The sequence below is a fragment of the Cimex lectularius genome, unplaced genomic scaffold (assembly GCF_000648675.2).
Source record: "Cimex lectularius strain Harlan isolate CLEC.00 unplaced genomic scaffold, Clec_2.1 scaffold41, whole genome shotgun sequence".
NCBI classification, from domain to species: Eukaryota; Metazoa; Arthropoda; class Insecta; order Hemiptera; family Cimicidae; genus Cimex; species Cimex lectularius.
The window spans coordinates 1,867,581-1,893,930 of record NW_019393011.1 but is presented as its reverse complement, the minus strand read 5'-3'; the positions used below and the strand labels follow the sequence as shown (position 1 = coordinate 1,893,930).

The following is a 26,350-nucleotide window of genomic DNA, read 5'->3' as shown; positions in this document are numbered from 1 at the left end:
ATCATCTTCAGGGCCTGGGATTTATAAACATTGTTTAAATTTTACAAATACATGTAGGATGTAAAAAAATGGATTTATACAATGCTAGAAAATTTTAGATTACAAAAAATGAATTTATGTAATGATAGAAAATTACAAATTTTAAAAAAGAATGAATTTATAGATTGAGTACAAATACTTTCATTGAATCTAAAATTTTCTAGCATTGTATAAATTCATTCTTTTTTAAATCTAACATTTTCTATCATTATTGAAATTCATTTTTTTAATCTAAAATTTTCTAGCATTGTATTAATTTAATTTTATCTAAAATTTTCTAGCATTGTATAAATTCATTTTTTTAATCTAAAATTTTTTAGCACTATAAATTCTTTTTTTTTAAATCTAAAAAAATTTTGTATCATTATATAAATTCAATTTTTGTTAAGCTAAAATTGTCTAGCATTGTATAAATTCATTCTTTTTTAAATCCAAAATTTTTTCTAACCCTATGTAAATTGTTTTTTTATTCTGAAATTTTCTCGCATTGTATAAATTCAATTTTTTAATCTAAAATTTTCTAGCATTGTGTACATTACAATTAATTAAGGTTTTCAGCTGAGAAAAAAAGTCAATGGCATGAGCGGGATTCGAACCCACGATCTTCGGCTTGATACGCCGCTGCTCTACCACTTGAGCTATCGTGACCTCGATCCACTCCATTTTTTGTTAATCTAAAATTTTCTAGCATTGTATAAATTCATTCTTTTATAAATCCAAAAATTTTTCTAACCCTATATAAATTATTTTATTTTAATCTGAAATTTTCTAGCATTGTATAAATTCATTTTTTTATCTAAAATTGTCTAGCATTGTATAAATTCATTTTTTTACTCTAAAATTTTTTAACACTGTATAAATTAAATTTTTTAATTTAAAATTTTCTAGCATTGTGTACATTACAATTAATTAAGGTTTTCACCTGAGAAAAAAGTCAATGGCACGAGCGGGATTCGAACCCACGATCTTCGGCTTGATACGCCGCTGTTTTACCACTTGAGCTATCGTGACCTCGATCCACTCCATTTTTTGTTAATCTAAAATTTTCTAGCATTGTATAAATTCATCCTTTTTTAAATCCAAAAATTTTTCTAACCCTATATAAATTATTTTGTTTTAATCTGAAATTTTCTAGCATTGTATAAATTCATTTTTTTATCTAAAATTGTCTAGCATTGTATAAATTCATTTTTTTAATCTAAAATTTTTTAACACTGTATAAATTCAATTTTTTCATCTAAAATTTTCTAGCATTGTGTACATTACAATTAATTAAGGTTTTCAGTTGAGAAAAAAAGTCAATGGCACGAGCTGGATTCGAATCCACGATCTTCGGCTTGATACCAGCTGCTTTACCATTTGAGCTATCGAGACCTCGATCCACTCGGACACCAACTTCCCATCTCAACCACACCTTTTGAATTTTCCTTCCTTTTTTCCATTTTTTAATTCTGTACATTCATTGTTTCTTTATCTAAATTTTTTTAGCATTGTATAAATTCGTTCTGTTTTAAATCTAAAAAATCTTTTAACATATAAATTCATTTTTTTATATCTAAATCTTTCTAGCATTGTATAAATTCATTATTTTCACATCGTACATGTATTTGCATAATTTAAACAATGTTTATAAATCTCAGGCCCTGAAGAAGAATTGAAGTGGTGAACGAGTATTGTTATCTGGGAGTAACGCTTATCCCAAAACTGTCGATGGTCAAACATGTAAAGAAGAAAGCCCTGGCAACGAAACTGGCTATAAATAAAGTTTGGTCTGGCCTAATTTTAAACGACCTTGTCAAACGACCAATAAAAAGTAAATATCAAATTTTCACAGCCGTTTGTCTAGCAATTATTTTCTATGCAGGTCAAGTTTGGGGCTATCGCGAATATGAAGAGATAGAAAAAGTTCACCGTATTATTGTTCGTAAGTTGTTTGCCCTGCCATCATCAACTCCTAATTATATATTGTATATTGAGACTGGCTTAGAACTGTTGTTTGTTTATTCTTTAAGGTTAAATTTTAAGTTTATTTTGAAATCGCTTCAAGCTCCTGATTCTCGCCTGGCAAAAATTTCATTACTTGAAGTTATTAAGGGTAACATATCCTGGATCAAATCCTTGAATTCTCTTGCGGATAGGTATAATGTGGCTCGGTTCTCTTTGGATAATTCTGCAGCGTGGTCTGAAATGTTTTCCAATCTTCTTCATATTATGGGGGCTCGTCATCGGGAGAGTTGTATTTCTCGTGCCGTTGATTCAAATAGATGCCAACTCTACAAGAAGTTCCTAACTCCTTGCAATGTTTTTTCTGCTCCAGCAAATGATGCTCCGTTCTTTTTTTTTCCGCTGGTGGTTTAAAATTCTAGGGAGTTGTTGTTCCTGAATTTCAGGCCTTGGGTTGGGGGTACTCCTGCCACTGCAGTGTGCTCTCTATGCAACTCAGGTGATCGTGAGATGCATTTCATTTTCTCGCTAGATGCTCGGTCCTGAACGAATTGAGGTATCTGTATGTGGGTAAGGGTTTTCTGACGAGGGAAGAGCTCATAGCCCTTCTGAACGGCTCGGATTGCCAGGGTCTTGTTGATTTTGCTCGGAAAGCCTGGTTTTACAGATATGAATACATTGGAATGTAGGGAATTAATATTCTGTTCGTCTTATTTTGTTTCCTTTTTTTGCTCTCGCAGGTAATACATATAATTTCTACTTTGTGAACTTCTAAATGCGAATTCTGTTTGCCTGTGGGGGACCCTTTGTAAGTTGGAATCCTTGCTTTTGTTCTTTGATGTGTCATTTTTATTATTTTCAAAGTTTATCGCATTTCAATCTTGTAATTTGAAAATCCTGTAAATAATTGTAACCTCTGAAGTTGATACTTTAAATTCACCTTTCTTATAATTATATAATTATGCATATTCTTCGAATAGTAATGCACTCCGAACTCTGGCTGACGGTCTTAATACCATGCCATAATAATACTGTTTTTTATTTTTAACTCTAAATTTTTTCTTTTTGTAAATAAAGTATATCTATTTATCTATCTCAGGCCCTGAAGATGATCTTAATAAAGATCGAAACGTTGACACGATAAAGAAAATCCAAAAAACTACGTCACACCTGACCGCATCTCACGATCTTCAAATAATCATTGACTAATGGTCACTAAACTCAACACATTTAGTAAAAAATTTGGACATGGTGAAAAATTTTATATTGAAATAATAAAACCAGATGGAGAAAGATTGTTTTTTTATATTACATTTTTTTGTTAATAATAAAAAGTACATTTGATCAATGAATTATAGGTACCAGACATGCTCAAACACAACTGGAAATCGAGTAACCGGTTATATTCGATTTTATTAAAGATCAACGTTATTAATAAGTCATACATGTGTGCCTGAACTTCCTTGTTTTTATTAAATGTTTTTGACTAAACGGTTAGATATATTCCCGCCGTAAAATATTCGGCTCGGGTTTTGGCTCTTGGGCTGATTTAATAGCGAGGTATAAATAATGGTATCAGAATAAATAGAGGTCCTGAGAGAAATGCAATTCGGAGGATCGTGTGAGAGGCTACAAAGGAGGTAGAAAGAGTCAGGTCTAACGGGATTTACAGGCCGTAAATTATACATTGATAACCGGGAGCGAGCTGACTACATTACCGAAGAAATATGCACATATTTGATATTGGATAGCAGGGGCACTTCGAGACGCCACATAGCCATTTTGCGACAGTTGTACCCCTGAACTTGAGTCAAGAGTGAGAATTGTCAAGGTAAAACTCGTAATTTTTTATGCATATATTTAATGCCAATATGAAACGATTTAAACACTGTTCTAAACATAATCTCACACATATAAATATTTGCTCCTTTAATTGATTAAAGATTTATTATCTATTGGATATCGGAAACATTGTATCCTGATATAACTTAATTATTAACTTTTATTTATATTATTTCATTTTTTGATTCAGTGCTTTGTGACGAGTCTGCAGGTGGTAAAGAGAATATTTTAATTGAATCATAACCGGATCGATAGTATAAATGGTTCTGGGATAAAAATAATTTCTTTTTTCGTTTGGTTGTCGCAACAGATTTTAAACCGCAAAAATAACTAGAGTTTCATTTTTGTATGCTTTCGCATTTGAATTACACAAATCCCATCGAAATGAGGAAACTTAAGACTTTGCTTTGCTTTTCATAAAGTTTCTTTTTTTCTTTTCTAAATTTTTAACAGCATTTATTTAAAAGATTTTTTGTATTTTTTCAATTTTCTGATAATAATCTTAAATAATAAGAAAATAATCTAGAAAAATAGAAAATAATCTTAAAAAAACGAAAGAAGGTTGAATAATACAAATACCGTCAGGATATTAATAGTAAGTTCGAGATCAGGTATACGGTCATTAAAAATAAGTAAGTTTTGTAACTTACGCCATGCTTTCAATCTTTATATTCACAACATTATATTTCACAATATTAGAAATAAAATATTATAACGATAGAGGTTAAAACTAACGTACACTGTTTTTTGCTAATTTTTAACTGCATTATAATATTTTACTTTTATTGTTGTGACGAAGCCCTGATGACGACCTCAATAAAGGTTGAAAGCTTGGCATGAGTTACAAAACTTACTTGTTTTTGATGACCTCATCCTTGATCTCTACCTTACTATTTATCTTAAAAAACTAACAAAAACTTAACATCGCTATTTTTTTAACCTATGTCAGCTAACAAAATTTGATTAGAAAATGTAATTTTTGGGCCATCTTATGCTTCAGAAAAGACATAATCTTTATACTTATGACAAAATAAAAATGCTACACGTGTTAATGTTTTTAGGTTGTAGATTAAACAATTATTGCGATTTGTCAATTTGCTCTCATTTGGCTAAAGTTTAAATAACAGTACATGTCTTTTGTGAAATGAACACAGAATTCTAGTTTCAAAATGGCTGAAAGATTCAATTTTATACAATTAGCAAGCATACAAAGATAATCAAGTATTTAAACCCCAATGCTTTAGTTTTTTACACAAACGTCCAGAAATAATACAATCTTCTCAAAAATGGATAAGTGTATTACCTATTTTGTCGCATTTGCTTTGCCTAGCATTTTTATTAAAAATTCATTAAAAATTATTGTTATTTACCGACGAAAAAATTAATTAAAGGATTTCAAAAAATAACGAAATATAAAGTTTTAATTCCATAATTTTGATTGTTGGACGCAATAATGTTTATTTATTTATTCTTAAGTAAATCCGTTACTAAAAATGCGGACTAACTTTTGTTTGTTTATCGTTTGTATTTTTTATTTTGTTTTGTCCAACAAACAAGAATATATCGGGTAATTTAATTAAAATTAATAGACTAACAATAAATTACAAATGTTCGTATTGCAATTAATTATGGTTTTTAGTTGAGATAAAAAAGTCAATGGCACGAGCGGGATTCGAACCCACGATCTTCGGCTTGATACGCCGCTGCTCTACCACTTCAACTATCGTGACCTCGATCCACTCGGACACTAACTTCCCATTTCAACCACACCCTTTGAATTCTCCCTCCTTTTTGCCAGTTTTCAAATGTCGTGTAATCGGATTGGATTCTGGACGACAAATGAAATGGCCACGGAGAGCTTTAGTGAAGGTTATTTCAAATTCTGACAACATTAAATCTTAATTTCAATGATATTAAGGCGCATAAAAAAACTAAGGAACTTATTTATTATTAATGACGTAGTTCTTATTAATTAACTTAGTTTATTATTAATGACTAATGAGTAGTTCCTCTTATTACTGTTTTATATATTTAGCTTTACGCTTTAAGATGTTATCAATTAAGTAATTAAGGGCATCAATTGACGGAGGTGTAAATAAGATGAAAAACGTGAGAAACGCGCTGGAAAATATTATTTAATAAAACCGAGATGTTATGTTTAATATTCCAAGTGCATAACTTAATAATAGTTAGGCAATAAGATTAAATCTAAACATATTTATTGTTAGACAATTCCTATTTTTGATAGTAAAACGCAATTCTTAATGTTGATATATATTTTTTGTTTAAATTGGACATTGTCATGCACATCGGAAGTTCGTTCCGCTTATCGTTTATAAATCCAAGATTTCCAGTTAGATATGAGTAGAAAGATTTAAATTCGCATTGTTCACATAAAAAATAATTTTGTCCAATTGAATTTATTGATTTGTTTGAATTTCAGCCATGAAAACCAAACCTGCTTACACAATTTATTATTTTTAAACTTTTTATTTTAATACATTTTACAGATTACAGCCAAGAAGATTGCGCAATCCTCGCTTGCTACGCTAATATTTCGTTATTAACTCGAGTTCCTCGGCTCGTTAACTTGTATTTATTAAAGACTTGAACTGTGTAATATTGCTTTTCATATATTTTTGTTTTAATTTAAACGATTGAATAAATAGCTTTATTAAATATTAAAACCCACTCTATCTCGTTCATTTAATAAATCCTACTAAATTATCCGCTATTTCATATTAAATCATGCTGGGACAAAATGCGTCAATGTTTTTTAAAACAATACGTGACAAATTTGTAAGAGTAAGGTGTGTGTCTAGGGTTTTATTCAGCTTTATGTGTGTTCATGAGTGGCCGTTTATCGATGAATATTCAGAAATCGTGAGATGCGGTCTGGTGTGATGTAGGTTTTAGAAAAACATTTTCTTTATCGTGATTTATTTTATTACATTATCTTTATATTATTGAGATCATCTTCAGGGCCTGAGATTTACAACCATTGTTTAAATTTAACAAAAACATGTAGGATGTAGAAAAAATGAATTTACACAATGCAAATAAAATTTTTTTTATATTCAAAGTATTTCTACTCACTCACTCAAAGTGTTTGTTTTTTGTGTAATTGTGTCATTATTGCGTGTCATGTTGAGAGTGCCAGTGAGATTTTGCTGTTTTATGTTTATGTACGTTGGATTTTGAAGGGGTGGGGAAGGATGTCGGTATAGAAAGGACATTTTTGTGTGTTGCATTGTATAAATTCACTTTTCCACATCCAAAAGGTAATTGTAATATGTAAACAATGTTTGTAAATCCCAGGCCCTGAAGATGATCTCAATAATGATCGAAACGTTGGCACGATAAAGAAAATGTTTTTCTGAAACCTACATCACACCAGACCACATCTCACGATTTCTAAATAAATATCGATTAACGGTCGCTAATCACCACACATATTAAATAGTATAGGCGATAAATTTTCTCCTTGCGGAACACCACATGTGACCACAATGGGATTGGATGGGGTATCATCAATGATAACATATTGGATCCTATTATTTATGTAACTGGTTATCCAATTCAGTAAATGGCTATGAACACCAGTTGCGTTCAACTTTTGGAATAAAATACAATGGCAAATCTTGTCAAAAACTTTTGAGAAGTCTGTATGTACCACGTCTACTTGCCTGTGGTCTTCAAAAGCATGTAGAACATCATATTGGAATGATAGTAAGTTACTTAAAGTAGATTTATGTCTGGTGAAGCCATGTTGTTCATCGGATATGGTATCATTGAAATGTGGTGTGTGTTTGTCATTCATTATTTTTTCAAAGATTTTCGATATATGTGAATTTACGTATTGGCCGATCGTTGATTACAATATTTTTAAGTGGTGGGGAAGGAAGTCAGTATAGAAAGACATTTTTGTATAAGGAGTCGGCGTCTTTGAGGTGAAACGAGCCGACGATGGGATAAAACATTGGTAATGGTTTTTAGCGCGAATGGCGTGAATTTAACCCCGCCCTGAGAAATATCGAGCACTCTGGGGGAGTGAAGACAAGACTTCTCTGTTTATATCGAATGTTGCGTTTATGTTAATTTATAGGAATGAATGTACTTTATTGGTATGAAAGGAATGTGTTGCTTATAACCATGCCCCGAAGAATATCGAGTAGGAGGAGTGAATGTTTGTTATGTTTTGTTTGTCGTAATATGTATACATATATTTAGATGTATACAGCGTGACTGACGATAAGTATCGAAAATTTCAAGTGTTTCTACTCACCAAATGCCACAAAACACTTCTTATAAAGCCCTGCCCAAATCTCAAAGGTAAAGAAGTAATTTCAGGTTTTGGGAGTTCTTTAATTTTTCGACTTCGGTCCACTAAGTTGCTTATAAACTTAAGAATTACTGAGTGTAGAAAAATCTGGTTTATCCCACCTAAAGGAACATTAAATTTGCTGTAAGGAAACCTATATACGTTTTAAAATTGCAATGGTGTTTTTTGGTGTTTTTTATTGCAAGTTTTATATAATATATATACAGCTTTCTCTCCCCCCTCTCTATTCTCCCTCTCCCCACCTCTCTCTCTATATATGTATATATATACAGGTGAGTCATTTTTTGAGGCACCATTGGAAAATCAACGTGGGTGCGTTTAAACCTGACTCGAGGCTTATTTCCTTTGATTAATACGTTAATAAAAGAAAGTGAGTCAATTTTCGGTGCACATAGGAAAATCAACGTTGGGGCGCCTAATTATGACTCGGCACATTTTATTTTGTTAGTCTCGTACCAAAAAACTTCGGAACACAATGTACCATGTGTTAGTCTCGTACCAAAATATAGGCGAGTCACTTTTCGATGCACCATTCGTTACAAATTAGTTTTAGTAGGTTGGAAGGAAAATGAACAAAACCAATATTATTAAAACATTATTCAAACACAATGTAAAAATTTAAANCCAACGTTGATTTTCCTATGGTGCACCGAAAATTGACTCACTTCCTTTTTTTAATGTTAAAATCAGAAGAAATTGGCCTCGAGTCAGATTTAAACGCACCAACGTTGATTTTCCAATGGTGCACCGAAAATTGACTCACTTTCTTTTATTACCGTATTAATCAAAGGAAATAAGCTTCGAGACAGATTTAAACGCACCGTCGTTGATTATCCAATGGTGCGTCATAAAGTGACTCACCCTGTATATATGTATATAACTATAAAAGAAAAAGAAGAGTTTTCACGATTACTGTAGTAATGTAGGAATGGAGGAGACGATATAGCAAATAAAAAAGCAATAATGGTCACATAAATCTGGCACTTCAATCATACGCTTCTTTAAAATTAATGACAAGAATTATCCAGTTTGCCCCATTCTTATACCAAAATGCCTCCATTGGATCCAGTGTACTAGCTCCAAAGATCATCACTCCCCATTGAGATTAAAGCGATTGTAATTTAACTTTTTTATATCCCCCATGATTTTTAAAATCTATTTTGTTTTGTTAATACCTATATTGCATTCAAAGTATCCATTGCTTGCCAGATACTGATAAATTGTGAGATACGTTTTGTTGTTTTGCATCCTATTTATGTATAGTTTGTAGCTTACTGAATACATTCACCCATAATATATTTATATTCAACGCGCTGACGTCAATACCAAGAACACCCATTCTCGATCAAATTTCTCTAAACTAACCTAAATTTAATTTGTAACATTCACATGTTTCTACACAGGGGGATCTACCAGTCATATTGTAGTTTGATTGTATGCAAATGGATTAGTTGGCTGACTGTCTCGAGATATATTAAAAGTACCTTATGCTAATGTTAACACTTTATTTAATTTACCGTATTTTCGATACACTGATAAATTAATCTTTTTCGCCCGTCTTGTAATTTTTTGCCCAATTTAAATCCAACACTTCTGTGCACATCTGTTTCAACAGTAAAAGGTACAAATTAGCAAGTTTGAAGCAATCATTTGAAATCTTAAATTTAAGGTAACCATTATTGTTGAGTTGCTAACGGTGTTTCGCGAAATTAAAACCGAATAGGGTTTTATGTAAAACATTGAAAAAGAAGAAATGGCCGACCTTGTAATTTCGAGTAATAAAGAGTCCGGAATTAGGAGGGAGATGGAAATATCCAAGGCGCAATTAGCTTTGGCCGATATTGACATTCCACAGGTAGAAGATCCGAGAGTCGAGTATTAAATTCCACACTTCTCACCGGTCCTAACAATGTCAACTAGTTATTGCTCCGCGTTCAATGCTTCAGAGACCACGTGCAGACCAAATCCCTATTTCGTTAGATCAACTGTAATTCTAACCAGCAGTTTGCTTAAGCTAACTATCATCCTTGGGGCGTTGATCACCGATAAAGGTTATAATTAAATGGAAGGGGGAAAGCCTATTATCATCAGTCGCCTCTAAATGAACCTTGATGTTCTACAATCCATTAATCCGAATATAATTAAACACAAAAATAATTCATTACGACGATATTTGGCCTGTACATTTCACAAAATTTAAGATAAACAAAGCAATATAAATTTACGATTTGAATATTTTCAGAAAATTTATTGTCGTTTATAGTTTTTATACGGCACGAAAATAGACCTAAAGAATAATTGAATTCAACCGCAAGCGCTAGGTGATTACATCCCAGAGCTAGAAAGAGCGGTAGATAAACATTTCTTGTTGCCAATGGAAGATGTGTTTTCGATCTCAGGTCGAGGAACAATAGTAACTGGTCGTGTAGAATGTGGAATTGTCAAAGTTCGTGAAGAAGTTGACATCGTTGGAATTAAAGAGACGATGAAATCTACGTGTACAGGCGTAGAAATGTTCCGTAAATTGTTGGACGAAGGTCATGCAGGGGAGAACGTAACGGTTAAGTTTTATCATTGCCAGAATTTTTCATTACCTTAGCTTAAAGTATAAAGTAACGTACTTAGCGTTATTTTGGTCAACTAACAACCTTTAGTTATATAACTTTAATGTATTTAACATTTATTATTTGCCTAACAAATTTTCTCATTTGATCTTTAATATAATGCTTATTAATTAACAGTTATTCAGATATCGTGAGATGCGGTCGGGTGTGATGTAGGCTTCAGAAAAACATTTTCTTTATCATGCCAACGTTTCGATCTTTTATTGAATTCATCTTCAGAGCCTGGGATTTACAAACAATGTTTACATTTAACAAATACATTTAGGATGTAGAAAAGTGAATTTATACAATGCAAAATATATTTTATATTCAAACAAAGTATTTCTACTTACTCAAAGTGTTTGTCTTCTGTGTAATTGTCCATCCTTATTAATTAACGTAGACATACAAAATAAACATACAAAATCGCTAAATATTAGCTAGCATTCATAAACGATATGAGTGATAGGGATTGGGTAAGAAACTGAACAGTTAATAAGAAAAACATTAGGGAGCGTCGATGGTCGCAACGGCTTATGCGTTGACACGGAGCTCATCACCGTAAGGCAGAGGTCCCGGGTTCGAATCCAGCGGCCCTGAATTCGAACCCAACATACAAATCCATTAGGTTTCGTGGTCCGATTGACCAAATAAATTCTTTTCAATTAATTTTTATGTAAGGTATTGGTTGAGATAAAAAAGTGCGTGTCACAAGTAGGATTCGATCCCAGGACCTTCGGCTGAATACGCCGCAGCTCTACCACTTGAGCTATCGTGACTTCGATCCACTTGGAGAACAAGTCCCCATCTTGGTGATAAACGAAATAGCTACGGATTCACGATAGCTCAAGTGGTAGAGCAGCGGCGTAGCCAAAGGTCGTGAGTTCGAATCCCTTTCGTAACACTGACCTCTTTATCTCACCCAATACCTTACAAAGAGCATACTTATAAATGTTTTTTTTTTCAAAAATATCTGCACCCCGAAGACTCATATATTCTCATAGTTAAAATATCCCAGTAGAAAACGATAGTTCTACTCACAAACCGTTAGCATTATTATTTTAGCAAAAACACCGGCAACCTGAGGGTTTATATGGTCTCTGCTGTTGTGAGCCCTCGTAAAAACATTACCTTCTGTTAGCTTTGTTTATTGCTAGACGACAACCAACATAAAAATTGAAAACTGAACTTTTGGGCAAATAAAGCAAAACCGAATTTGGAATATTGGTATGTAAGCACTACGGCGTGATGATCAATGATTGTTCTTTACAATAACAATTAAATTTGCAATACATAACCATAATTTGACCGTTTTGTATTGTTATAAGATGTACAAAGATAGGAAAATAGACGGAAAGATTGTAAAGCGTGGTGTTTGCTGACTGAAGTAAAAGAGCAGTACGATAACACTTGAAAGATGAGTGTCAGAGATAGGTTTTGTGGTGATTGGTATTATAAACACACAAAAAAAGGTAAAAACGATCAATAATGGCCAGCAAATAAAAAAAAAGTTTATAAAAAAATTACCAGTTTATTAGGCTCTTCGATATGTTGTTTATGTCTCGTATTAAAACATTTTGTTGTAGGTTAATAAATATACATTTACAGTGTAATAATAAACTTTTAAAATGGTTAAAGTTGGAGTAAACGAGTAACAACAATATGTTTAATATCGTCGGAAGATGAAGTTTCCAGGGATTTGAAAATAATCTCATTACTCGTTCGCTGCTTGTTATAAAATCTACTGAGAGGAAAATAAGTTGACAGATTGAAAGGTGGACTATCAGTAATTTGAAAAAAATCACCTTAAACATATGCGAAAAGTTTTAAAATATAAATCAATTTACGTTTAGTGCTCAATTGACCAAGTTACATATTTCAATTAATTATTCCTTTTACGTAAGGTTTTGGTTGAGATAAAAATGTCAGTGTCACGAGCCGGATTCGAACCCACTTCAATTAATTCTAAAGATATTTTTTTTTTGGACAGGAGCATCCGACAGCTTGGTCATTTCAGCCCCGAAGCACTAATACCGCTAAACACTCTATACATAATCACACCAATAAATACATTCATACCTATATACATTAAATTCATTAATTTCATGGTCAGCTTGACGAATTTAGGTGTCGTTGAGATGGGAGGTTGGTGTCCGAGGGGATCGAGGTCACGATAGCTCAAGTGGTAGAGCAGCGGCGTATCTAGCCGAATATCGTGGGTTCGAATCCCGCTCGTGCCATTGACTTTTTTATCTCAACTAAAATCCTTAATTAATTGTCCTATATACATTGTTCGCACTCATACGGTTTGGTAGATGGAGTACTCGATATTCCTCTATCTACTTGTTCACTACAATAAATTAATCTAATGTGGGGTCGATGGTGTACCTTAAAAGTTTTCCGCCGTAGACCCAAGTCACGCACGCAGCATGAGTGGCGATGGAGTTGCTACTTCGCCATTAGCCCCTCTCCATTCACACCAATAAATACATTCACACTAATATACATTGATCGTACATATTCTGTTTGGTAAATGGAGCACTCGATATTCCTCCATCTACCTGTTCCCTATAATAAGCTAACCTAAATTGGGGGAAATGGGGTATTTTTATAAAATTTCCGCCACCATCCCAAGTCATACACACAACCTGAGATGCGATGGAGAAGCTACTTCGCCATCAGCCCCTCCCCATTCATACCGATAAATACATTTACTACAGATACACAAAACACCAATTTTGAAGGCGGTATACAATAAAAATTATCCCAATTGCCCTAAAAAGCAGAAGAGGGTACCATGGAACTCGCTACCGTGTCCGAGAACTCTTCTTAAATCCGGCGGCATACCTACACTCTGTACGTTTTGTTGAAGTTAAAGAAAAAGGAGTGTCATATGTATTTATTGATGAAATTCGTACATTTAACAAAAAATCTTAACTCTTTTAAAATCTCAAGTCATAATTAAATAGTGGATTTTAAGCATTAACAGTTGATGTTAGCATCAATTCCGTTACAAAACATTAAAGAACTTTACGAATTGATGAAGTAAAAACAATAAAATGGAGAACAGCCCTCCTATTGTTGATTGCAAACCGCAGGTTACAATGCTTTTCCGAGGTTTATATGCAAGGGGTGTGTTTCCATCCGAGCTTCATAACTGAAGTGTAGCCGAGCAAAGTGAGTCACAAAAGGTAAAAGGGAAATGGGAAAACAAGTTAGAAGGCTCTCTTGCCTTGGGATCAACCTTATTATTCACTCAAGACTGGACGCTCTGCCAAACTTTATTACCATTTTAAACCCTTTCGCCTAACTCGGAGTATAATTGTTATGTTCGTTTGCAAAGGAAATATTAAATTTTCCAATTTTCTTTCACGGGGTTTCATTCTGTAAAAAATTAAAGAAAAAACATGATTTTAATTAAAATCTTCTTTTCAAACCAATTTTCACGATCGTGTCCTGCATTCTAGGCTAAATTGCGATTTATTAAATAATGAACAAACATATAGAAATTGTGATTATAACTTAAACTAAAATGAATATATATATCTTTATTTACGGAAAATATTTCTATTTACACAGTATGTATATATTACAAATTTCATAATACAGGCATTTACAAATATAAGAGAGAATCACTATTTTTAGGGATAATAAATAAAATAAACATCCAAAATTTATCTCTAAAATGAGATATTTAGTGCCTTTAAAATTATTATCGTAATTATTCAAACCGTTAACAAAAGGCAAAGAGTAGCAAAAAATCATTTAATTTAAATACATTATAAATAGTACAAATAATTAACCTTAATCTCAACCCCACCTTTTGAGTTTTGAGATAGGAAGTTGGTGTCCGAGTGGATCGAGGTCACGATAGCTCAAGTGATAGAGCAGCGGCGTATCTAGCCAAAGATCGTGGGTTCGAATCTCGCTCGTGCCATTGACTTTTTTTATCTCAACTAAAATCCTTAATTAATTGTAATACATTAATTGGTCAGTCGGACCACGAAATTAGTGAATTAAAAATAGTATAAACAGACCTGAATTTTTACATGATTTCTTTCAGTAGTTTAGAATTTACAATAATTCTTTTTTATAACAGTTTTGTGACTGGTAAAATATATCTAGTTGGTCTTTTCCGCAGTTTAGTATTTTATAAGCCCTTTCCAGGAGAGCATTTTTCATATAATTATTTTTATGGTTTACTATATAACTGTTTGTCTATTTCTATAGGCAGGCACATGAAATTTTATCTCTTCTTGTAGAGTAGGGCATTTAATTATATTATTAATTATTTTGAACAATATTAGAGCATCAGACATTGATATTTTAGATTCTAGATAATTTATACCTAATTCGGATCTCAGTTCAATGGTTTGGCCATCTGGTTCAGGACGTATTTTTAGTTTGAGTCCACAGAATCTTAAAAATTTGTTTTGTACTTTTTCTAATGTATGTACATGAATACTGTGTTAGAGTGACCAAACAGGTTAGTTATACTCTAAGTGGGACCTGACCAAAGCGAAATATAGTTTTTTAATGACATTAATGTTATTTATATTAGTTACATTACGCTTAACGAAACCTACCATTTTTAGGCTTTTGTTTTTTGTATATTCTTTATGTTAAAGGAACGTTAACTTACAATTAAAAATTACCCTTAGGTTCTTTATGGAGTCTTTATGGAGTCTAATGAAGAAAGTTTAATATCACAGATCTTGTAATAACAGACTAGTGGGCATCGAATATGATGGAAGCGTATTAAGTTACATTTTTTAATATTAAGTTCTAGGCAGTTTACTGAGCACCAAGTCACTAAATAAGTTATTTAATTCTGTTTGGATAATATCACAGACGATTGAATCTTTGGTTCTGTATAATTTAAGGTCATCTGCAAATAGTTTAAATTTACAATTTTTAATGTCATTTATAAAATATTAAATAATATAGGCGATAAATGTCCTACTTGCGGAACATCAGATGTGACCACAATAGGGATGGAGTATCATTAATGATGACATATTGGATCCTATTATTTAAGTAACTGCTTATCCAACTCAGTAAATGGCTATGAACACCAGTTGCGTTCAACTTTTGGAATAAAATACAATGGCAAATCTTGTCAAAAACTTTTGAGATGTCTGTATGTACCACGTCTACTTGCCTGTGGTCTTCAAAAGCATGTAGAACATCATATTGGAATGATAGTAAGTTATTTAAAGTAGATTTATGTCTGGTGAAGCCATGTTGTTCATCGGATATGATATCATCGAAATGTGGTGTGTGTTTGTAATTTATTATTTTTTCAAAGATTTTCGATATATGTGAATTTACGTATTGGCCGATATTTGATTAGATTATTTTTCTGATCACATTTGAAAATTGGTCTATCATAACTTGTTTTCCATTTTGTTGGAAATGTGCCTGTTGCTAGTAATAGGTGAAATATTAGAAACAACGGTTTAGCAAGAATCTGCATTCATAAAGCAATATCAAAGGAAAACTATCTGGATCTTTGCTCTTGTTATTACAATTTAAGGATGATAATTCTTTTAGAATGAATAGAATGACCTATTACTGAAGTTTATATCACAGTATAAGTATTACAGAATAATTTACTATAAGGATCAGCTTGATCTACAGAATATACTGCACCCAAATGTTGTGCTAACAAATTGCTAAATATGTTGAAATATGTGTGGTGATTAGTGACCGTTAATCGATATTTATTTAGAAATCGTGAGATGCGGATTAGGAAAATGTTTTTCTGAAACCTACATCACACCAGACCGCATCTCACGATTTCTAAATAAATAAATGTTGAAATATGTTGAATGACACGAGCTATTTAATCATGGCATTTCTAATATAAATTTAAATACAAGTTCATCATGGATTTTTTCCCACCTTAGTAACAGTAATAAAGTTTAAAAAGTTAGTTCGGTTACTGATGTGAGTAAATACATTATCATATACTCGTTATTTTGGTTTGCAGATCTCACTTATGATGAACGTCAGTCAGTTTAATAATAAATTATTTAAAATTACACAAAATAATATCAACCACAATTGAAATAAAAAAAATCCCATATCTCTTTTAATATTCTGTTTTAGTTTTCAAAACCCAATAAAAAAGTTTCATTAAAAGTGACATGCTAAATTAATTTTTAATTGTATTTTCGTAAATAGCGCAATGATACCCATTGAAAAGAGAAATGAATAGTCATTCTACAACTGACGTGTTTTCACATTGTTTTATGAATCTCATGGGATGTAAGGAAAATACGTTAATATGAATGAGAAGGTCGATTTGTTGATTTATCGTTATTCACCTAACCAACTAAATGTAGGCTGGAAAACAAACTGTTATTACTGTAGGTAAGAAAAACAAATGTTTTCTCGTTTATGTGTTAGCTTTCTGTTATGTGTAAAAATATCTGATTATTAAAATAAATCGCAGAACGCATGTGTCTTTGACAATTAAAAAATAATAGTGTGATACTTTTCGTACATTATATATTCGGAATTCAAAAGTCCCTTTGATCTACTTATTTAAAAAAAGGAATTTTTAAATGCCACTGATTTGTAACTAGGTAATTAGGTTAGATTTTTTTATTATTATTATTTATTTTTATTACAATCTGTAATTATTATTTACAATATGTAATTTGCGGATACATGAGCTTATGTACATCTATTTACATTGAGGTGAGAAAATAATCAATGTTATACTTCCTCTTCACTTTTTTTTTTACAGTTTACTCGGAAAGGAGGTCGCGGGGCCATTTCCTCTTAAGACGCCTTATGGGGTTGTAGGGATGGGTTCTATCGGACAGGGCTTGGGCAAGACTATTTGGATGGTGGGAGAGTTTTTTTGTGAAACTTGGTAAATTTTTGGATATAATGAATTTGAAGGTCGTTTTGGAGGGTAGCATTTGAGATATAATAAGGATCATTTACAATGGATCTGAGGACTTTAGATTGAAAGGATTGGAGACGTTGGATATTGGAAGGTTTAGCGGTTCCCCACAGTTCGATTCCGTACGTCCAAATCGGTTGCAGTAGTGTTTTGTAAATTGTAAGTTTGTTTTTTGTCGATAGTTTAGACTGTCGTCCTATAAGTCTGTGCAGTAGACCATACTTTCTGTTTAGGTTTTGTCGTGAGGTTAGATTAGAGGTTTTTTACGAGGTTATATCAATAATTAGGTCATATGAACCCTAGGTGTACTTGTATATTGGAAAAAAGCTTGTTTGTAGGCATGTTGGATTCGAATCTAAGTTGGATTCTAACTCAGGACCAACTTCATAGTGATCTGCGCTGTGTCAACGCCTAAGCCGCTGCCGGAGAAGAACTACTAAGTTGCTATGTATTCTTAGTTTATCGAAGATAGATAAAATTTGACTATTATTTGACTATTTAAATTTTAAGGTAACACAGTTTATGTTCACGATACTTACAATCTTAACTTCAAGCTATCCTGTCTGTTCCAGAACACTAAAATTTTTTTTTTTGTTGCAAGAATGCTACTTAAAATAGAAGGATTTCTGATTAGAACGCAATTATTATTTACTGTATTCGTATAATATAACGAAAACTTATTTAAAAACGCACCAATTTTTATGTTGAAATATGGGAAAATTTACAATCCAGTGTTAAATTTAAAATATTAATGAAATTTTAATGAAATTAAAAGAGAATGAATAATAAATAACATAAATAATAATGAAATGGAAAAATCTATTTCTATAAATATTTTTTAACAACAAGTTTGAATTGAAAGAAAATCAATAAAAAACGAGCATTGAAAGCGTGTTATTGATTAATAGTCAATTGGATTGTTGAATTAATTTATTTTTTAATCGGTTCGTTACAGCTTTGTTAAAAGCCTTTTACGATAATGAGGTTACAGCATACCACGCGAGATAATGTAACAGCTCCGTGTAATCTATAATTTTAATGTTAATTCCTCATCAGATAAAACGTGTATCGATCCGGTTTGATAATCAGCGATCGAGATATGCAGAAATCCCTGTTTTCCTCCGATAAACTTGTTGGTTGATTATCATGTCTACAACAGATTGATGGATTACTTCCACGGCTCTTTTGCAACCTTCGTCAGGACCACAAACGGAAAACGAGAATTGTCACACCCCTGAATGAGATAGGGCAGGCAGGCCCAGATATAAATTATGACAGACTATTTGGACTTCTGCCCGGTTCCAGCTTAGCCCCTGGTAGTTTTGGCACGTTTGTCCCTTTTACTCAGGGACATATAACTTTATCCGCTCTAGAATCTAACCTGGCCTTCCTCCGCTTAAGTCGAACGCTAATTCTATAAAGTGATTTTTTCCCGATATATAATTTCCTTTAAATTTTGATTTTGGGTTTGAAATAAAAGATTTTGCATAGCAACAATGGATTTATTGATCCAATACTAAACGGAAAACTACACTTTGCTTATATAATCTTCATAATTTTCTGATATAAATGTGTGGTGATTAGTGACCGTTAATCGATATTTATTTAGAAATCGTGAGATGCGGTCTGGTATGATGTAGGTTTCAGAAAAATATTTTGTTTATCCAACGTTTCGATCTTTATTGAGATCATCTTCAGGGCTCAAAGTGTTTGTTTGTCTTCTGTGCAATTGTGTCATTCTTGCGTGTCGCGTCGAGAGTGCCACTTTTTACACGACACGCAAGAATGACACAATTACACAGAAGACAAATACTTTGAGCCCTGAAGATGATATCAATAAAGATCGAAACGTTGGCACGATAAAGAAAATTTCTGATATAAATTATTGTTTAGAATAATTAGCAATCAGCACAGGCTGGCCAAAGAGCTTGTTCTAAACGCCAGATACAGCTGGAAGACCATGACATTAGAGCCTATCGAGCTTCAGCAGGCACGTTTTTCCCTTTTTCACTTCTTTTGCTCGATCAGAAATCTTACTGCTGAGCAATGGTCTCTCTGGTGAAAGATCGATCACAGTGTGAGGCAAATCGGCGCTTCCTTCCGGACAGCGATCGCCTGCATGTTCGAATTTAGTCTCATATCACGTACATATATATTTTCTCTAATTAATATTTCCTCTCCTCCGTGCGCCTACCTTCGGGCTGCACTTCTTTTGACATGGTTTGATACCCTCTCAATCGCAAGTGAGCCCCAAGATAGGAGGCAGGTCTCCATGAGGCTATAGTCATCAATGCATGTTCCCCTACAAGGAATTGCAGTATATGTCTTTTCTTTGTAATTACTCTGCCATTCCACTACAGAATGAACACTGTTCACTCTATTTTCCTTCCTAAAGTTAGACGCGTCATTTTCTTCACCCAACCCCTTTTTTGCTTTTACTGTTTGGATGGCATGGGCGAGGCTTCAGGTTCAGTGGTGAAGTCGAGATCTGCACCACGGTTTTTCCTGGTTACTCGCAGCTCCTCCACTAAAGTAGACGCCGCCAATTATGAACCATGGGACGGCCCAGCCACTGGCGATTAAGTGCCTTAAACACGGGTTTTCTTCTTTCAGTAATATTTGAAAGGAAGCTGTCCGTCCTCACACAATTTGAGAGATGGGATCCTCTTGACCCTCGTTCTAGTTGTAAAGGGCGTGTTGGACACTACTAAAAACAAGATTGAGAGAATCAAGTTTACATTATTTTGTTCAGAACAAAATAATAAACTTAAAAATCCCGAAAAATGAGTTTGGTAGAAAAGCAAAATTAAATATTTCTCAAAATTAAATTTTCTCATTAAGCGCTTGGCAGTTTAAAAAGAAAAGAAGTGGAAATAAGAATGTTCAATTAAAAGTAAAGCTTTGAGCCTTCAGGCTACGGGAATTATTAATATTCATCAAGTTCTTTCGTTTTCTTTTTCTGAAATCGCATAAAACTTTTTATTATTACTATGTTTTAACGATTCCTAAACGAATATTTTAAGACCAAAGCAAGGTTGTTCTAAAAGGGCTAACATTTCAAGTACAAACAAAACAAAAACATTTTTATAAAAAAACGGTTATATCGTAACGTTATGTGTAATTAACAATTGATCTTACATAATCTCATTATTTGATCAATTTCACCCGATGCAAAACAAATGTATTTAGAGAAATGTATAGTCAAATAATACTATAGTAAATTCAACAAACACGAGCGATGCTTATTGCTGTCAAATCTTATTTTAATTTAAAAATGTATAATACATAAAAAGTATAAGAAACCAATATTAAAAAAATGCATTGAATATTAACGATGCCGAATAGTCGTATAGTATTAGAATTAGTACCTCTTAATTTCAGCTTATTTCAAAAAAGCCTATATACTACTTAATCAACTAATGACGTTTGAATAGTATATATGTTATTTCCGTACGTTTTACAATATCATATAAAAACAATCTTCTTACTTGTAATAGTTCACCAAGCAACTGACTATAAAGAAAAATCAAGAAAGTTGATTTATAAACAAAAACGTTTAGCTCATTGTAAGTTATGAAGTTACTGGTAACTATTGGATGAAATGTAGAAAAAGATGTTTGAACCTGACGTAAATAAAACGTATAGTTACGCTGATGGACTATTTATACACAGAATTTAATGCACCACTCAATTTATTTAGTTTAAAATTAAATTCAATACTCTTCAAGTAAATAGGAGCTAGCGTATTAAAAATTAGGCGTCAAAATGCTTAAATAAGGCTTTGTTTACTTTCTTTCTATACATTTGTTCTGATATTCACTAATCCTATTCGTACAAAAAGTAGCATTATGCCCTTCCATTCTGCCACGTGTAAAGATTGCTTTCAGTTAATCTTCTTCCTTCATTAATTTCATTTTATATTACTCTTAATCTTAAACATTTTTCAATGGCTCCAGTTAGGCTCCAGTTGGGTGAGTATGACGGTGTCTGAGTCATAGCATTATTACAAGAAGGATACAGATGAGTATAAATCACTCTTCAGTATATATGGTTCTTCGGTATTTCAGAGAACATGGCTTCACACTAGAAGGCCAGGACATGGTCTACCAAGTCGATAAGTCATCCGTTTTCAGGCTTTACGAAATCGCAGAATTACGGGAATTGAGATAAGAAATCTGATAAGACAAGTTCAAAATGTTTCGATTTTATCCAGGATTGTAACAAGGCTCAATGAAAACAAGCTCAGGGCCGTGCACCCGGCTCGAGGAACTCTTCTTATCACAGCTCAGAAAATAGCTGGGGTTGAACTCCCACGGGAACATAAGTATTGGATGTAGGAAGATACGGGACAAGTTATTTTTCCAATGAGGTGAGAATTGGCCACAAATAATTAAATCGTCGTATGCCAATGTACGCATCATGCTGTACGGTTCCTCATGAACTTCCATGACCCACCATGGAGGTAACTGAAGATGCATACATATTCATCCGTTTTCAGGGTCTACGAAATGCAGCATTACGGGAATTGGGATAAGAAATCTGATTAGACAAGTCCAAAATCTTTTGATTTCCTCCAGGGCTGTAAAAAAAAGGCTTAATGAAAACAAGCTCAAGCCGTGCACTCGGCTCGTGGACCTCTTCTTACCACAGCTCAAATAGTAGCTAGGTTTGAATTCACAGGGGAACATGGATATTGGATGTGGGAATATAGGGGACAAGTTCTTTTTACAGATGCCAATGTACGCCTCATGCCAGGTACTTCCATGGTGGAACATTGATTTTCTGGTGTGGCATTTCCTTGAACGCCTACAACGAATTGTGTGTGGTACCAGGAGGATTTTTAATTTCTCAGACTGACAAGACATAATTGAACAACATGTAGTGCTTGGTGTGGCTAGCTCGAATTCCAAATACAACCCAATCGAACACACTTGAGACAAACTTATGCAACAAGCGGCAAATTCTAACACTCTAGAAGATTTAGAAATGGCTGTTCTTGATAATTGGGAAAGCATTCATAAAAATTTTACCATAAATATTTTTGAAGAAATGCAAAGGCGTTTAAAATAAGTGACTCGAACCTCAAAAAATAATCGAATGAAAATAATCGACATTAAAGGAAACAAGAACGAGTTTTAAAAACATTTTTATCTGTTTTTGCATTTTTTTGTTGTTTACTGTTTTTTTATAATTAGGTTATAAACATTTTATTTTGAAATGTCTTATTTTTACAAGCAAAGCAATTTTGGTTGTGCGAAATGTAGTGTTATTAGTAGTTATAATAAGTATATTTATACAACAGAACATTTCTTCCAATTTATAGAAGCGATGGTTAAAAAATATAGTTATTATTGATTATTTGGAGCTCGTGAGATGCGATTTTGTGTGAGGAGGTTTAGAAATACATTTTCTTTATCGTGCCAACGTTTCGATGTTTATTGTGATCATCTTAACAGTCATAATAATTATTTTTTAAAGAGTAAAACTGTGTTATTTGTTTGTATTTGAAATGTTTTTCAATGTAATTACTTATTGGATTGTGAATTATATTTTTTCTCTAATTGAAATAATTTATTTTTCCCTTGAATGCTAATTATCTTTCAAATCCTTTAAATATGCATAAGTTTTAGATGAAAAATATAAAATATATGAAGAGAGTCGTATTTCGACAGGCTCACGTGTGCAATCCCCTTATAAGACGAAGGTATAAACCTGGGGGTATGAATCTTGGAGGGTTCCCCACGCCATTCCTTTTGCAATCCCTCTCTCAACTATGGCAGCACAAAGATGCTAAATAGGTTTCTACATAAGACATATCCTAGCCTAAAACAGGACGACTTTTAATTTAAAACATTTTAAATGCAAATGTAAAGTCTTGAGAGGAAAGTGTGACCAATTATTAAACAATATTATTCGTAACAATATTATTATTTTTTTATTTTGCCGCTTAGTTTTTTTATTCAAACAAAGATAGAAAAATTACCTTTATCAGTATTGATATTATACCCGTGTAAAGAAAAATGTATTTAAATAAAAAGGGTAAAGGTTATGTTTTTTAATAAAATGAAATAAATAGTAATCATTTTTGATTAAACGTTAAAAATGACTCAAATTTCGAATATTTAAAGAATCTGATTCAACTGTCTAGATTGTTTCTACTACAATCTCCGATGATATGTTTTTATTAATTCAATTTTTAATCTCGTTTATATATCATTTCAATTTTAAAATTAAATGTAAATCTTTACATGAAAATATGTCAAATATTAATAACCAAGCAGATATTTTATTTATATTTATATATTTAAAACAAAGCCAAGAATTGGGGCCTGTGGAATTGGGCTATTTGCTTGAATAAACTTAATAATAAGTTAGTCGTCTCTGTCTGTAAAGTTTGTACTTGACAATGTCCTCTACAACTGACGAGCTTTACCAGGGCCCCTTTCTAATTACAAATATTAATCAAGTGGTCATTCTTCCTTGGCTATTGACTAAACATTGTCAGTAGCAGTTAAAGTCTTGTATTTCTGTTGATAATAGTTTTAATTTATCGTAGGTTTGAATGGAATTGTTACGATAGTTATATCTTTGTAACATCATTGATAACAGTTTAGGTTACCTTACTTAAACTACATATTTTACATAAATATTAGGGATTACGCCCATTAAAATAAAAAAGAACACTCAAACACATAAATTTTGTAATAAAAATCATGTAGCACCAGATCAAGCATTATTGTACAAAACAATTCACAAAAAGTATACCCCGATCGGAATTTTTTTCACATCCCGCTGTCTGCTAAGATTATTGTCTGCTTCTCACATTTTTTCCATCTGCCATTTTTGTTCTTATATCAGCTTAATAGCGGAAAAATGGCAATCCATTTTCTGATTGGAACATGTTGGATTATTTTGCTACCTTTGATACGCGTTCCACACGTAATTACTTTCCGTCAATCAGCCTATTACGAATAGTAATCTAGTAAGTTTGGTGACCACTGAGGATCACCTCAAACACTAATAGAAAATTCACTAATTTCGTGGTCCGCTTGACCAATTAGTATATTACAATTAATTAAGGTTTTTAGTTGAGATAAAAAAAGTCAATGGCACGAGCGGGATTCGAACCCACGATCTTCGGCGAGATACGCCGCTGCTCTACCACTTGAGGGCACCTCGATCCACTCGGACACCATCTTCCCATCTCAACCACACCTTCTGAATTTTCCCTCCTTTTTGCCATTTTTGAAATGTCGGGTAATCGGATTGGATTCTCGTCGACAAATGAAATGGCCACGGAGAGCTTTAGTGAAGTATACTTCATTTTAAATCATTACATTCGCTAATTTTGTGGTCCGCTTGACCAATTAATTAAGGTTTTGAGTTGAGATAAAAAAGTCAATGGCACGAGCGGGATTCGAACCCACGATCTTCGGCTAGATACGCCGCTGCTCTACCACTTGAGCTATCGTGACCTCGATCCACTCGGACACTAACTTCCCATCTCAACCCCACCTTTTGAATTTTCCCTCCTTTTTGCCATTTTTCAATATCAAGTCGAAGATCGTGGGTTCGAATCCCGCTCGTGCCATTGACTTTTTTATCTCAACTCAAAACCTTAATTAATTGTACCTCATAAAAAAATTACTAGTCACAAACTAATACGTTAACCCACATAGGGTAGAACATTTCAAACCGTAATCTAAGTCAGTCCTTAGGTTATTTTTCAATAATGAGGTGTCTATGGGTTAACCGGATATGGCAAATTCTAAGGTGGAAGAACACTATTCCTTCTGCATGGCTCACAGTTTCACCTTGGGTTTTATATCGTTTGCTTTTTGGTCATCCAGCGAGTCGGCGAAATAGTCCAACTGATTCTTTTCTTCTGCTTCATTTCGTGTTTTACGTCTTTTGAGCTGACTGTAATTTCTGGGACATTCTGATTTTAATAGTTGTTTTTAAAATATGTAATTACAATGTTGAATTTTGTTCTCTAATTATTTCTTAAACAACTAACTTTTTTCTAATAAAAATGTAACAGACCTATTATTTTCTTTTAAAATATTGATCTTATGAAAGTGTGGTTTGGTCGTTTCCGATCACCCCATCACGTTTAATAAGAGTATATATTTGTCTACGAATATATAGTTACTTAGGAAAAGTTCATCCGCAGACTCATTATTAAAGAAATTATATAAGCAGCTGAAAGGGACCGATGTTAGTAGAAAAAGGTCTTGTCATGGATTAGGGGGCATATTGGGCACCTAGTAATGAAAAGCAAGTAAGACAGCAAAGTTAGCCCCGATGAGACCACACAACACCATTCACTCTGTAAGTCCAGCAGATTTAGAAAGAACGATTACAGAATCTGCAGTTACGAAAGAAACATGTCCCAATTATACAAATATAAAAAAAGTCATTGGTCCCTGGACTGCGGAGGCAGGGTCTAGAAGGGAAAAGGTCATAATTACCGGAAAGTACGTAACCTTCTAATAGGGACAAAGTAGCCCGTTGGGTGGAGATATTATCATAATAGAGCAGATAATAATAGATTGCACAGAACTAAACCTCCAAAGAAAGAAATGCGTCCTTGAAGCACCGCAGCAGGCATAGACCGCTGATCCAATATCTCAGAGCTGTAAATAGTTTTCAATATGTTTTTGT

At 33.0% G+C, this 26,350-nt stretch overlaps 1 protein-coding gene across 3 annotated transcripts in view; it reads right to left on the bottom strand.

The window, feature by feature from the left end:
* Window positions 1–26,350, bottom strand: part of LOC106663794 (hemicentin-2) — a 653,163-nt gene that overhangs the window by 351,436 nt on the left and 275,377 nt on the right. The gene's annotated exons all lie outside the window — the stretch shown is intronic.